General features: G+C 41.8%; 1 protein-coding gene across 2 annotated transcripts in view; it reads right to left on the reverse strand.

Annotated features, from left to right (window-relative positions):
• Window positions 1-14,465, reverse strand: part of NGF (nerve growth factor) — a 59,780-nt gene extending 45,315 nt beyond the window's left edge. The window contains exon 1 of one of the 2 annotated variants that reach the window (XM_044426274.1): window positions 14,439-14,465. The gene's annotated coding sequence lies outside the window, so the exon portion shown is untranslated. Of the gene's footprint in view, window positions 1-14,286 lie in introns of both variants that reach the window. The other variant, XM_044427132.1, reaches the window with a different exon arrangement.
• Between the last annotated feature and the right edge of the window lie 1,578 nt (window positions 14,466-16,043).

Genomic DNA, 16,043 nt, shown 5'->3' on the forward strand with positions numbered 1-16,043 from the left:
GGATCTTGTACTGGGGTTGTATTGGGCTTCTCTGCAGGTCCCTTGCGATAGGGAACATAGCAAAATTAGATATTTTGCTCAGCACCCTGTGCACAACCTGGGTACAGAAACAATGTGCAGTGACCCAAAATACAGCATGCTCCCCTTGTAAGCTTCTTACTCTTTCACTCCCAAAGCCTGTGTTTTGCTGAAAACAAGTACATGATTTATTAAGGATTCAGAAAAGGAGAACAAAATGGGGAAAGTTTGGTAGGTTACTGAGCACACAGCAGTAAGCAGTCAAAGTGGCAAACCATTGGCAAAAGACAAACAAAAAGGGGAAAACAAAGTCTAGCTAGCAGAGCCCTATGTAAGCTGCCTTCTTGGTTCCTTGAGGAACCATTATGTCTGTGGTAAAATTCTTCTAGTTACCGAAGAAACCTAGGTGCAATCTCTCCTAGTGCCTTCCCAAGTTTCCTCCTCCTTGTGAGAGTCTCTTGTGTCACCTGTCATTGAAAAGAAAGACCGTCAACTTGGCTTGGCAATAAATTCTGTTAGATCATCTGCACTGGATGCCAGCATCATATGACCTGGCTTTTCACTTAAGTAGAGACTGGCAGCTGATTGTAAAAGGGAGGCTTCTGTCTCTTGAGCCTGAGCAATGTGAAGTCGGTATGATCTGGCTAAGGAGGCCACTCCAAGCCAACCATTACAAATGCACAGGACTGCAGCCTAATTTCTGATTTTCCTCCTGTGATTAAATGCCATTGTGTTTGTTGAAAAGGAATTCTAGACATTTGGGTTAAAGGCTTAAAGCTCACATCCTTTAATGACAAACCACAAGCTTCCTTTGCAGTATTGGTATGCTCTTCCGTTCTGAAGCAACTGTGCATCGATCCAGCACAGATATCCCAGGGCTGATGCAAAGAGAACAGTTGGACACCTAAACTTAGGCTCAATGCAAATACAGTGGTAGCTAACAGTAGGATGTTTGCAAAGCCTAATGGATGGTTTATAAAAAGGCTTTAGGGGTACAGAAGGAATGAACAGAGCTGTGAAGGATACCCATGAGCAGCATTCAAAGCCTTTCTCACAGCAGTTCTGACTCCTTTCATGGTGCAAGAATTGGCTCACAAAATTATTGTAGTGAATATGTGTGTGTGTGTGTGGGGGGGGGGGACCTACCACTGACCTGATAAAAAATAGGGTTTCAGAAGTTTATCTTCTGTGTATGCCATAGCAGTAGAGCCTGTGGGTTGTCCCTATTAAGTTTTCAATTGAGACCTGTGAGAAGAGACAGGGATAAGGCCATCCATGGGAGCAGGAGTGACATAACTGGAGATTTTCAGATCATCATTCCATCTGTACAACTCAGAATGTTAAAATATTTCAACTCCCCCACCCCCAATATTTTCTTAATTCTTATGATCAATGGATAGTGTACAATCTTCCTGATCTGATCCCTAAGTTTTATAGAGTCCTTTTGAAAGTCTAGTTTTACCTGTATTTTACAGTGCAACAGCTTAGGTCTTAGCGGAATGCCATGCTATATATATCTAACTTAATCTGTGCTGCATTGGAAACCTTTAAGAATTTAAGTTGCTTCTTGATTGCAAGTTTTCAACCAGATGTTATAATTGCCCCCCACCCCATACACACACATTTGGAACAAGCAGAAAGTAATCCATGGGGTAGAGCATAAGTTTATCTTGAACCAATCTGCCTGCTTCAAAACATGGAAGTACATTTTGTTACATAGTACATTTGTTACACTTATATCAAAGATATATGAATATATTATCCCATGGAGAGTAGGTCCTACTATTTAGGCAGACTGAAGAAATTGCGTCTGGTAGCAAATGTGGGAAAAGCCAGTGGCAGCTCCCTTTCCCCACGTGTGCCTTCAGCACCCTGTGTCTACTGCCATATTTTGGAGGACAGGGCTGCGTATGCTACACTATCTGTGTTGCAACCCCCAACCCTTCCTTGGGAGATGTGGGAGCTGCTAATTCCATGGCCGTGTTGAAATAACATTAATCTTCCAGTTCAATTGGCTTCTGCATATGGAGTAGTTTGGGGTATCTTGTCCTTCGTCTGAGGCAGCAAGTGTTTTGGGCTAGCCCTATCCAAGAGTTGTTGCAGTGTGAACAGCGCTTTGCATCAATCCAAGGAAAGTAAAAGGGAGGAGGACAATTCTGTTCCACTTGCCTCTGAAAAGAAAGGGGAATCCTTCTGCATCTTGTGATAGAATGTGTATATATAAAGATTACTGAGGAATATAAGATAACCCTATAGTTTAATAGACTAGATTATAAATCACATCACCACACTCTGCACTGAACTGTCCTTGATGATAACAGCACAAAAGCTCTAGCAGCTATAAAACACATGGTCAGACCCAGCAGCAGATGGTTTGAATCCTCAGAAAGGCCTACGGTGACATTGCCATCAACTCCAAAATGTAGTTACAGCTATCCAGGCCCATTTAACTGGGGAAATGCAGGTTCTCTTTTGCCCAGCATTGGAGACCAGGCAGCTGAAACTTGGGCCTGTCATTTTAATGTCCCTGTAGTGCATCTCAACCTCCAACATAATGTTGTTCAGGACTAATTCATCATCAGGATTGCAGTGGTATAATCATGGAATTAAAAGGATGGATTGATAATACAAGGTTTCTTGGTTGCTGCTACCATCAAGGCAGAAAGGAAGTGGCTTCCCCATTCCAGTGAAGATGATGAACATGGCAAAGCATGTACCCTCGACAAGTTAAATGACAATGGTTCATAGTGTGAATGATAGGAACTGGATGATGAACAAATTCTCAGAAGGAAAGGCAGGGGACTGGAGAGGGACACTGGAGAGAACGAAGCAGTAAAAACTGTCACCCATGAAGTACCTCAAAGACTGTCACAAAGGAGAAGGGCAGGACATGGAACAACAAGCTTAAACTGCAGTACACCAGACTTGGGCTAGGCACCAGGAAAAACTTTGTAAAAGCGAGAGCAACACAACAGTGAAAACAGTTGCCTAAAGAGGTTGTGGGTTCTCCCACAATAGAGACATTCAAGGAGAAACTAGACAGTCATTTGAGTGCGATGGTGTGACTTGGTGTCCTGCACCAGCAGGAGGTTGGGTCCGGTTGCCTTCTTGGCCCCTTCTGACCCTACTATTTTATGAGTCTATTAATTTATGAATTTCATTTAATGGCAGAAATATCACTTGGCTTGGAGGTAGGGGATTCTTTCTATTCATTTGGGGTTCATATAAGAAATGAATAAGCCAGAAGTGAAGCTGGACTGGGTAAGTGGGTGGAGTTGCAACAGGAGAAAATGTGCAATAGTCAAATGGTGAAAAGCCATCAGGAAATTTACCAGTCACCTCCAGTACTACACTGGAACATACAATGCCATCTTATGTTAAGTTAGGCCATTGATATGATCAGCTCAGTATTGTCTATTCTGACCAGAACTGACTCTCCAAGGGTACAAGTAGCAACCTTTCTCAGAACTTCTACCTGAACTTCTACCAGGTTCAAAAAGAAACTGGACAGCTATCTGAGTGGGATGGTGTAACCTGGTGTTCTGCAACAGCAGGGGGTTGGAGTCGATGGCATTCATGGCCAAGTACTTCCGACTCTTCTATTTTATGATTCTATGATTCTAAGTCTATTTAATTGGCCATGTCAAAACTGAACCTGAGACCTTCACTCTCTGCACCCAAATAATGAAGATGAAGGAAAAAATGGGGAAATCTAAACGGGCCTTCTTTTTCTACACATCATTTGTAATCTGATGCAGCATGTCATCATGTAAAGTTACCACAGCACAGACATCTATTCTTACCAGGTTTTATATCTGGGCACTGTTGAACTTTATATTTTCTTTAATCTTCATTCCAATTAGTTCTATAGGGAACCCTGCCCAACCCCCAACCTCCACACAGAAGAGCAACACATCTTTTTTTAAGTTCATTCATTCTGAGCCATAATCACAGAAGAAAAACTGGGAAAGTAACTGGAGCTGTAAAAACACCCCACAACGCCAGTATTGTCAGCCACAGTCCTGTTTGGAATACCCCAAATCACAGGTAGCTTTTAGGCGGCAGCAAGAAATAGAGATGCTCATATGACACAAGCAAAGCATAATCCACCTTTCATTGCCATATGAATGCTTCCCATTTCCTCTGTGTGGTTCAAAGCTGTCAAAGAGAGTCTAATCTTTTATTAGTTTTCAGAACAGTCACCACCCCTCAGGGAAGCTAAATAAGCCTTAAGCGCAGCAACTTTTAAATTGTCACCTGTCTTACAAGTGCAGCTATTCAAAAACAAAATAAATAACCCACTGCCAGGCTGCAAATTTTACAGTCATGTTTATTGCACTTCAGTGTTAGAGGCAAGACCTGGGATTATATATTTTGACAACAGTTGTCACGTTTAACCAAGACAGAGGAAAATTCCCCAAGCACAGCCAAATAAATCACCATACCTGCTGTTGGGTGAATTCCTGTATCTGTGCCTGAACATGTTCAAGCTACAAATCAGAGCAGTCTTCCTAATACTTAAATATATATTCATTAACAAAACCACAGTTAGCTGACTGGGGACTGCAGAGGGGAATTCATCACTACTTGCTTAATATGAGTCTCAGTGAGAACTATATGCAGGAAATATGCTTTCTGACACATCCAGAAACTGTTTATGTTAGGATAAGGAAGTTATTAAAAGCAATATAGTTTCCTTCAGGAAATTGAAGTTTTGCAGACAATAAGGGATTCAGATATGCCACCTTGAAAACAACAACAACACTCCCCTTGATGATGGTGGCCTAAAATAATTTTAAGTCTAAAATATCAAGTTTAGAAGGAATGCAAAGAATAATAATGTGTGAGTAACCACGGATGGCAGCCTTACTGGCCACAATCTCTTGTGTTCTGCAGAGCTTCCCCAGTCTTTAAACCATGCAGTTTGGCTTCCGACCCATTATCCAACTATACATCCAGCAAAGAAGTATCCTTAGGAATACTCCCAAGAAACTGCATATTTGTGGTGGTGTTGTTGTTGTTATTTCTAACCTGCCCCATGGCTCCTTGGGTGGGTTACAACAATAAAACCATAAATACAACATAAAAACATGAATTGCAAACTATAATAAACATTAAAGCAATAAAAACACACCCACTGACAGAACTAGTGATTTCATAAAAGGCATACCCCATTGTTAAAATGCCATTAAAAATGAGTTAACAATTAAAATACTGTCAGGTGAACCACTCTGGGGAGCTCATTCCAAAGTTGGGGTCCCTCTCTGGGAAGTCCTTCTTCTTGTTGCCACTTTCCTTATTTTCCAAGGAATGGCTCCCTCAGAAGGGCCTCAAATGCAGAGCTAAGGTGCTGGTAGGTTCGTCTGGGAAGAGGTACTCCTTTAGATACCCTGGCCCCAAGCCACTAGTGTTAGCAAGATTGTTGCCAAGATTGTTTCTATGTTGTGGACAAAACTATTTTTAATTCTGTGTTATTGAATCATACTGTCATTCTATAGTATACTGTTAGTGAAAACACAACATGGCAAAGGTAAGCCAGGATCTTCATTATATCTTGTAAAAGAGCCAATTCACATTTATCTGTGTCTGTTTACCTAATTGCTCTTCCAATTTTTCACCATGCACTTGTCCTGCATCTGTTTTCATTATGCAGAGGAAATAACCATCAATTATCATAACTTTATGGTATCCTGGGTGGGGGGGGGATTCACAGTTGTAGGCATGAAAAATCTTATGCGCACCATAAAGGGAAGCTGAGTGCTTTTAAAGGAACATCTACTGGTCTTTACTACCAAAACCCTTATCATCATAAACTTACAAGGCTACAGCTCAAGCAAAATAAAGAAGATGAACTCAAGGAATATAATAAATATAAGCAATCTTGTGTCCACTTCTGGGTAACACAATTTAAAATGATGTAAACAAATTGGAATAGGTTCAGAGTAGTGCTACAAGGATGGTCACAACTCATATGAGGTGAGATTAAAGGAATACTGGGCTAATTTAACCTGGAGAAGAGGAAACTAAGAGGAGATCAGATAAATACTGGAAGGACTTCCTGAGAGTATAAAAGAAAGACCAGTAGCCATGCCGAGAAAGAAATTCAAGTGCTTCTCCCATGGGAGAATGACCCTACTTTATTGAACTCTACTTCTCTGTCTTAGTCTCCACTAGTCCATGAAGAATCAGAACAGGAACATGCCACAGGACTGTCACGCAGGGGGGCTGGAGGGCAGAAGTGGATGTAAGTTACAGGAAGATAAGATATTAGCTGAACATTAGGAGAAACCTCTTAATGGTAAATGCGGCACAGCAACTGAACCAGCTATTCAGAGGAGTGGCTGGTTTTCTCTCGCTTAGGGTTTTAACGCAGAAGCTGTACTGTTCTGCTTTGGAATTCCTGCAATGAACGGTGGGATGGCCTACAAGGCCACCTTCAATTCTATGATGTAATTATATACTGATAGGGCTTTACTGATTTTTGTGGAATTTGTTATAATTTTTAAAAGCAGAGCAGCCACATACAGCATGCTAACAGGATACAGATTTGCTCCACATTTTAAGCCGCTATAAGAGCTACAAATTCCTACATAAGCCAATGAGTTTTGAGCTGTCCAATATGTTGCACTTTAACCACACAAAAGTCTTATTTATGCTCAATCATGAAGCCTCAATTGAAGTAAACTGAACATTTTATAATCATTACATCAGACATGATATTATTTGCCTTTAAATGGATTACACCTGCAAATTTTCAGTGAAGAATGAACATCTCTAATACCAAAATACATTTCTGGAGCACAGAGGCTCATTTGCCATGTACCAAGATCATACATTCATATATGTTAAGAAAATCATGCACTGGTAAAAGTGGATATTCCCAGAAGATGTGGTTCTGGCCACATTTGCCGGGTTGAACTCAATGGCATTTACTTTGAAACAAACATGTTTACAACTGATCTGCAAATCTTGTTCCACACATCAGGTTCTGCAAGTTTTATTTTGCACGCCACTGTGAAAACTGAACTGTTCTTCAAATCACTCAAAGGTAATCCTGTTTACCATTACCATATGGTAAATACGGAAAATATCTTTACTGTCTTACAATGGAAATTAAACTTCTGTGCATTTCACATAATTTTTTATCTTGCCACTGTTATGACACTGCTTGATTTTGCCTAATACAAGTAATATAAATCCAGATTTTGATGACTTTCTTATTCAGAACCACCAGAAGTTTTGTTCTGCTGACAAAACTGAAAATTTCTGCTTACAAGAGTAATCATACACACTTGCCAATTTGGGCCTTCATTCTCCACTGAAAAGGAACTGATTGTCTCTGTGGTTAATCCTAAACATACCAAACACTGATTACTAATTAATAATTAGTATACAGATCATTATTTTACACAGTGCTAAAAAATCACTCACTTTTGTAAAGGGTGCTAAATTTGCCAGGTCCGTAAAAGCAGCGAAAAACCATAGTATGAACAAAATTAATATAGTTTATAGGCGGTAGATAAGGAAAAAAAATTGAGTGCTTTTTTCTGATAAGTGGGTCATTTTTTTCTATCTGGAACAATAACTATCCATCCAAGGCTCTAAGGGAATGCCTTAACTTATGTGCTTATTGTTATTTGGTATGAAAAATGGTAATACTCAATTATAATTGTTTGATTGCACAGGTCTATATTGCCAGCCCCAAATATGACCTAGTTAGACAAATTCTGAGTATAAAGAAAAATCTAAGCACGGAATCTTCCAAGCGAAACTGGAGAGGAATCAATGAAGGGGACAACTAAATATATAGCCAGATCGCACGCATGAGTATTTGGGAGTAGGTCTTACTGAGGTCAATGGGACGTAGGCCCAAAATAAACATAATACTGGTAATGTAAGAAAAATGTATCGGCACAGTGTAGGATGCTATAAACATCTTGTTTGAATCAGGTCAGCTTGCTTATATATGCATGACTAGTGCAAGCTGGAGCCAGTGAAACTGTCTGTTAGTGAACAAATGGGAGGCACCTGGAATGGGCGTGATTACCGGGAACTGCTGGGAAGCAGCAGTGGAGGCAGGTTGTGCCTCAGTCAGCATTGCACAAACAAGAAGTTACGGAATGTCTGTCACCTCCACTGTGCCAACCAGGGATTGCGTGCCTGTATGGTACCCACTGCGGTGCTTCCTACCACCATACAAATGCTGGTATATAGGACAGAAATCAATTTTGCCCATCGACTGTGCAGCAGAGCACAGAGATCCCTGTTACAGAACTGCTTTATCCGCCACCACGGGTTAGCACACCAGGAATCCACATCTTGGACAACTGTCACCCTATCCTGTTCCACAGCTGTGACCATGGTTTAAATGAGTGGGGTGGCTTTATAAAAGGCAGCATGGCTGCAGTTGCCATTGCTTTTAAAGGCAGAGAAATAGGGCTACTCCAAATGTTGGCAACCCTAAGCCAAATATAAACCACAACTAAAAATGAAGTGCCTAGGTTAATGTCTACATGTGTAATAGCAATTTGCCAACATCATACTTTTTATTCCAAAATAATGGAAGGAGGAATCCTTGTCATCATTCTTCTGCTTAAAGTTTTTTTGTGGCACAACAAACCATTGAAAAATGAAAAATGTGGGCTGGGACCAGCTATGATTCATAGAAAGCTGACAAAAGGGTCTCCAAGTTATCAAGAGGACGTGCTATGGACACATTAAACACAATAGATTGGGAACTTGAAGTGGTGTGATAGAGTCAAATATCAAAAATACGTTTCTGTTCCTGAATTCTTTAAGTTAAATTCTGTCACAACTAATGAGCATACTGCTTTAACAAGCAAATCAAAATATAAACATTGCAGATATTCCCAAACAGTACTAAAATATTTCATTTTCTTCTGTTTGTATTGTCACCTCACTAGGCATTGATCCACTCATGTTTCTCTCAGTTTTTGTCTCATGCTGAGAAGAAAGCAATGCTAATGAGCTACATAAAGTAAAGACAATATTGCCATTGTAACAAATTTCTTTGTATCAGTCCAAGATGCAGAAGAACTTTACAACAGCCCAAACTATTCCCCCTATAATGTTTGGAAGTATTGCTGGATGTTCTGGAAGTGATGTTAATACTTTCCAGCTGAACTTCCAACAGCAATAGCAAAAATGAGGGCAAATGCCATTCAGAAAATAAAAAATAGAACAGGGTTACAGTATGAGCCATTAGCAACAGATATTAGATGCCTTGTGAAGGTAGATACACTGAAATGAAGCACAGAAAATAAAAATGAAATACAGAAGTATCCTTCTTTATCTTGGAGCATTTAATGGATCACCGGGTGGCAGGGACTGATAGGAGTACTCTTATCAGCTTCATTTTATATGCCAACATTGCCTTTTTGGAGAGAATCCACACCTGGCTTCAGTCACACATCTGCTAATCCCCTCCATAGCAGACCACTGTGATGCGGTCTATGTAGGGCTGCCCTTGCAGACAGTCCAAATGCTCCAGTTGGTTGAAAATACAGCTGGTTTCTGACTGGAGTCTTTGTGTGAGACCATATTACACAGATTTCGTTCATTGGGTGCCATTTTCCCCCAAGCACCATTCAAAGTATGGGTTTTGACCTAATGGTCAGACATCTGCATACCTCAAGGTTCATTGTCCTCTGACATTTAACTGTGCTATAAAGGTGATTTCAAGGGACTCCTGAAGGTGGTTTAGCAGTTTACCTTGCAAATGTTTCAAGAGCCATAGGACTTTCCTAAAACTGCTTAACTATGCATTAAATGCCAAAAAGTGAGGTAAGATAATCCACCTAGACCAGGACACAGAAAGTCTATCCAGGCAACATAACTGTCAGGACAGGCATCTATTAAAGAATAGGAAAGAATGTCCGTACCTAGTCAATGGACCAACGAAACAACCAACCTTCTTTGATCTGATCCTTTCTCAGCTTCTTTCTCTGTCCTTTAAATGTGCCTCTCCGCCTCCTGCTCTTATTATCTTCTTGCTGATGCTCCCCACCTATCACTCTCACCCCACCTGCCACTCCCACTCACTCACCTGCTGTCCTTTTTCTCCCCGTGATTCTTCTGTTACAGGCGGAGATTCAAGATTCAGGCTTTTACCTGTGTGGCCAATGGAGGCTCAGGATACACTTCACACTGGGCATCAAAAGACTATTTTATTTCTATAACCCTTTGTCGTACTTACATGATGTCACGTTGCTATTGCCTTTTTAGTCTTTCAGGCAGCAATCTCATAAGCAGTTAGCAGGGGATTCAGTCTGAGTCTGCATTTTTATTTATTTAGCTTACACACTGCCCAAAAGCTGAAGGGAAGTTTACACTAGTTGCACAACTTGACCATGCTACAATCATATCATATGTTTCATATGAGGATGGACTGGTAAAAAATGTCCCCTACTCCCCCCGCCCCCACACTTAGCAACAGCCTGGCAGGAATCTAGTGGATTCTGGAGAGCCTCCATGATTGGTCCTTCTAGCAGGATGCATTTCTATCGGACTGCATCCTAGCTACCGGTCACATCCGAATTTGCTCTAACCAGGGTCTGGAATCACTTTCGATATTGGTTTATTTGAACTAATCAAGGTTAAAACAAATCATAGTTCCCTGTATTTAGATGTAACAGAAACACTTGACTTCCTCCTTGGAGTCAAAAAGAAGAGGAACAAAGAGAGCACAAAAGTTTCAGGCTCACTATGATACATCCTTGTTACATGGCATCATGATCTTCATTTCATCTGAAGTTAATCATAGGGGGTTTGATCTTTGCAAGGACATTGCTAGCCTACTGGAACATAGAACCAGCAAAGTCACAGTACACAGGAGAGTTAAACTGAGTGGCTACTGCATGAAAACAAGCTTGAAGTAGCAAACTTCTTTTCCTTGCATACTGTTATATCTTAAATACTCTTCCACTTTTAACTATTACTTCACATTTAAGACATTGCTGTTAGGGAAACCGCCATCTGAACAAGTCCTTAGAGTATTTTTCTTTACAAAATATTTTCACAATACATTTGGTTGTTTTCTGTTCAGAAGCTGATGTTTAAGCACAGTAACTTTTATCAAGTCCAGATCCCACTATGCATTTTCACTGTGGTAGACAAACAACAACAACAATTTTCATGTATAGTGGGTTTTTATTTAATAAAATGTTCCTCTTTGTTCTTCTTCTATGTTCTCTACCTCACTGTTGTGGTTAAAGTTCTTGCTCCTTGGCGATCTATCATTTCCAAAGACCATCATCAAATGGGTGGTCTACTGTTTTCCGAACATTCCATTTGTGCAGCAGGCCAAAACCAAACCAGGATAAATTTGAGCAAGTATTACTAACATAAAAGCAGCTGCAAACACACACAGGAATAAGTTCTTCTCTTCTCTACCTGCAATTCAGTTGGAATTCTATCTTTTTGACTCCTTGTAACTGTATCAAGGCCAGAAAAACCCCCAACAACAACATAAAAGTAGAGGCAGGGTGAGGGAAGCACAGACCATCCCCTGCTTGTATAGGTGAATTTATTCCAGACCATGAATTGTTTAATGTTCAGCCTATAACAAAGTCAGCTACTTCCAGCTGAAATGCCAGATATTCACGTGGAACACTTTTCCCCAGAAATTTTGTTTTATTATTAAAATCACTCCTTCACCTCGAAGACAGGATCACAAGAATTTCTGGCAGACAATGTAAGGCAAAAATCGGATCTGTGCATTATCTGTCTCAATGCAAAACGTGGAGAGCACATTTGGAGAGGTGGTGTGTGACTTCTTCAATTATCTGATTGTATGTATGTGCGTATATTCAGAAGCAAACCATAATGTCAATGCAATTCAGAGTTGTGCAAGTTTGCTTACTGATTTGTGGATTTATTTGCTGACCTCCTTAATGTAGCTTATTAAATCAATCAGGAACAATTCATGCTTATCAGATTACCATACTTGTTAGATGGAAACTGCCAGCAGAGGTCACCATTGCTTTAAATGATAGACAGTGGCACCTTTTTTATATAGAAAGGTCTGAGGGATGGCTTGGATGTGCTACATCCTCTTATATTTGCTGACCTTTCAGCAAAAGTAAAACATTTAAATGTGTAACAATTACAACATGGCCACACTCAAAAAATTAAATGTGTTCATACAAATAACAAATACACTGATTCCTTTAAGGTGGGACTAATAAGATGGAATGCAGGGATCTGTGCATGAATTTTGAAACAAAGCTTACTGTCTTTGAATCTCATGCAGTGGATCAAGATGTGTACAGAACCAATACAAAATGACCTAAAAATTAGCTGTATCCCATCCACAAGGCAAGCATCAATTTATTAGTTGGATGTAGAGTTCCTACTTAAAGTAGACCCATTGGACTCAGTAGAACTTTGGATAATGATAACTCACTTTCAATGGGTCTACTCAAAGTATGACACAGTATGGATCCCAGCCTGTATCTGTATCAGTCAAATTTGTCCCTATATTTTGTTCTGTAAAGGATAAATATTTGCCACTTAGAAACAAGTGCAGTTTCCTGAACCCAGAGCCTGACAGTTTAAAACTAATAAAAATCACAATTACTTTAAATTAGGACTACCACTTCCAGTTAGATAAACACTTTCAAAGGACTAAAGAAAATCCTTGTGCTCTTAGCAAATCTTTTAAGTCCAACTAAAATCAACTCATCTAGAAGAAGAGTAAGGATGCTTCTGAGTGAAGTTGTTAACTTTGTTCTTATCTAACGCTTGGAAAAAATAATGAGCAAAGAGTTGTCATAACTTCTACCATGAAAAAGATTTTGTCCCTTTAGGGCGAGTTCCCTGCATTTCTCGAGTTGTTGAATAATCATTATCTCAATTCCACATACTCTTTTGAAAGTGACTGTATTGCTGAACAATGTCTCCAGATGTTCCTGAAAACATTAAGCAATGACTTAGACACTTGACATCCAAGGTCTTGATCCTCTTTGCCTCAGTATGATTTGGCTTTTGGTCCTTATTGTTTTGTTTGTTTTTCCATGGGAGGACACAGGAGAACTGTGAAGTCCCTTTTTCAGATAATGGGTTTATGCACCATTACAACATTTTATAGCAATACCATGTTGTGCCATACAATACCGCAGAGCTGTCATCACTGCTGATTATTAAGTTGTCAACAAAAAAAAAAAAAAAAAAAAAAAAACCAACCGAAAAACAAAAACACATAATACACTCTTGATGTTACTGCCACCAACTCACTTTAAGTCATCTGCAAAAGTGAAGTTGTCAGGAGTTTTAGAAAGAATGTCTTTTAGAATGTCAACTTACTAACCAGGACCTCAGAGTTCAGTTACACTTTCAGTTCAAGCTACATCATGATGCACATAGGAAAACTCACACCTAACTAACCTAACCTTATACTCCAAAAGGCTTATGCTAACACACTATGAGGTTTGAAACCTTCCAGGCTGGGATAATTTGGAAAAACCAGCCCGACAAGAAAGGACACTCCTGCTTATTTATTCAATTATTCTTGCAAGTTTCTGAACAGACAGGAGAAACTTCTGAAAGTTAAGTGGAAAAAGGAGCAACTCCATAAGCTTCTAACGAGCTACAAAACAAAACAACCCTTCTCATCGGATCTCCCCATCTCTTTCCCCTCCTGCCTGGTGTTTCCCTTTGGAAAGTACAGCTTGATCATCGAACATAAATCAATGAGCACCGTCAGTTTCCATCCTGACCCTGCTAGGCACACAGCGGGGCGTTTGTTGCTCGAGCTGGGGGCGGAGGGGGCGACTCGCCGCAGAAATCCAGCCCAACTCGTGCCTGGTGGCTTTAAAAGTATAAAATGGTGGAGGAGGGCAACCAATCCCTGCCCTCATCTCCACCGCAATGTCATATATCCATGTACACGGGTAGCTTTATCGAACTATAAAAACAGGGGCAACGGATGCCATTTATAAAGAAATAACGAATAAGTAAATCAGGAGGACCAGTTCTTAGCACGGAGCTGCTCCCGCTGAAAAGCGTGCCACGGTTCCCCGCGCGTTCGCGCCGAGGATGTTTCTGAGGCTGGACTTTTTGCTCTTGCACCAAAGGTGCTGGCTGCAATTACCAGCGCCAGGAAAAGGACTTCTGGAGAATCTCGGGATTGGAGTTTGGTGGCACCCGGAGAAGTGGCCTCGCTCTCCAGAGAGAAATCCTGGCACCCAAACTTGTCCCGCGCGCCGCGCCCGCCCTTTCGCGTCCCCGGGCCAAAGGCTGCGCACTCACCTCACGCGCTGCCGCCGCGGGCAGGTGGAGAGAGAGAGAGACCCCTAGGAGCTGCTGCCGCTATAGGCGCCGCCGCCGCCCAGGTTGCGGGGAATCCTCGGGCGCTTTGCTCCGTGGCCACTTTCCCAACGGACACGAGCCATTCAATTCACACGCGCGCCGCAGCCGCATTCACCGCGCTCTCCTTCAACTCCGTCGGCGCTGCTGCCGCTGCCGCCGCCGCCGCCGCCGCCACGGCCGCTGCACTGACTCACGAAGGGACGCGCTGCTCTCGCGCTGCGCCTGGGTCCTAGCGCCACAAAAGGAGTGCCCGGGGAGCTGCACAGACTCGCTCAGGGAAAGCCCCCGGAGGATGGGGCGCTGCCTGGCTGCGGAGGAGCTCGCGCGCCGCGCACGTCGCGCACCGAGGCGGCCCGCAGCTCTCCGGGCGCCCCGCGCGTTCGCCTTGCGCCGCCCGGATGGGGACTGGCTCAGGCACGCGCCCGCACCGCCGGTCTCCCTGCGGGGGATTAATACAGATGCAGCTGCCTCGGGGGCCTCCCAGCTTCTGATAGGAGGAGGTTGCAAGTGGCGTCCACGCTGACGCCAAGAACCACCCACCCTCCCGCCAACAGCACCGTTTAGTGATGCATCTAAAGTAACTTTGTTGCTGTGGGTTGTTTGCTTGAAAACCTAGCTCCTGGGCCAAAATGTTTCCCGGAGGGCTTACGTGTTATCTGTGTAACAAGACAAGCTCCGCACGCCACCTTAAACTCGAAGTCATGCAAGGAAAAAGGCAAGAGGAGGGTAGAGGAAGAAGGGGATAGTCTTCCAGAAAGGATGGTCTAAAGCAATGCTGCATCTTTTTATCTCCCTCTGTTCAGTCAAAGCGAGCTAAAGGTAGTGACAGTTGAGGGACAGGAAGCCATCAGACTGACTGTCAGGTTCTTCAGCATGGCTGATCAAATAGCCCCTCTCTCCGCCCTGCCCCCTACACACAGCTGCTGCTCTCCCTCCCCGCAGTCTCCCACAGTGGCTGCTGGTGGCAGTAATCCATTCGGCACATAATTCAGTTCTTCAGCTTCAATGATTATTTAGGCACTGTATTTCTATTCCACTTTCCAGACAAGTCTTGACTCTCAAAGTGGCTCACACAAACAGGAGAGAGAAAAAGAGGAGAGAGAAAAAGAGGAGAGAGAGAGAGAGAGAGAGAGAGAGAGAGAGAGAGAGCCATCAGTCTTAAGACACACAAGTAAGGATGAGTGGAAGGAAAAGGAAAAAGAGGAATATCAATTTTTCAAAGCCAGAACAAGATGCTGAACTACAAGTGAGTGTTGAAATGCAGTTCATAGCTTGGGCTTTCTGGCTGATCAGATGGATCACATCCTTGACTTGATGTTATTCATTTGACAACTCAGCTTCAAAACCAAAACAGTCCACAATAAATTGATGCTCCACATAGGCATCCTAAAATAATTGTCCAAATCAGTGTCAGGTTAGACTATCCAATAGCAAAGTACCATTTTAGGAGCAGTGAATTGGGACTGTAAAGGTTAAAGCTTGAATTTTCAAATAATACATGTCAAAGTAAATATTCACAAGTAGAAGACCAAAAATACTGGAAAAACTGAGCAAATGAACAAAGAAAAAACCAAAAATAATCGATTCATGACTTAGTTATGCATTATTAATACTTATGTACCAGTTCATATAGCACAATTCTTAAGCACTGATAAATGATGAATGGGACAATTAAACAAACTATTGTTTCCAAAACA

This window comes from Varanus komodoensis, unplaced genomic scaffold (assembly GCF_004798865.1).
Source record: "Varanus komodoensis strain SLA01 unplaced genomic scaffold, ASM479886v1 scaffold1, whole genome shotgun sequence".
Taxonomy (NCBI): Eukaryota; Metazoa; Chordata; class Lepidosauria; order Squamata; family Varanidae; genus Varanus; species Varanus komodoensis.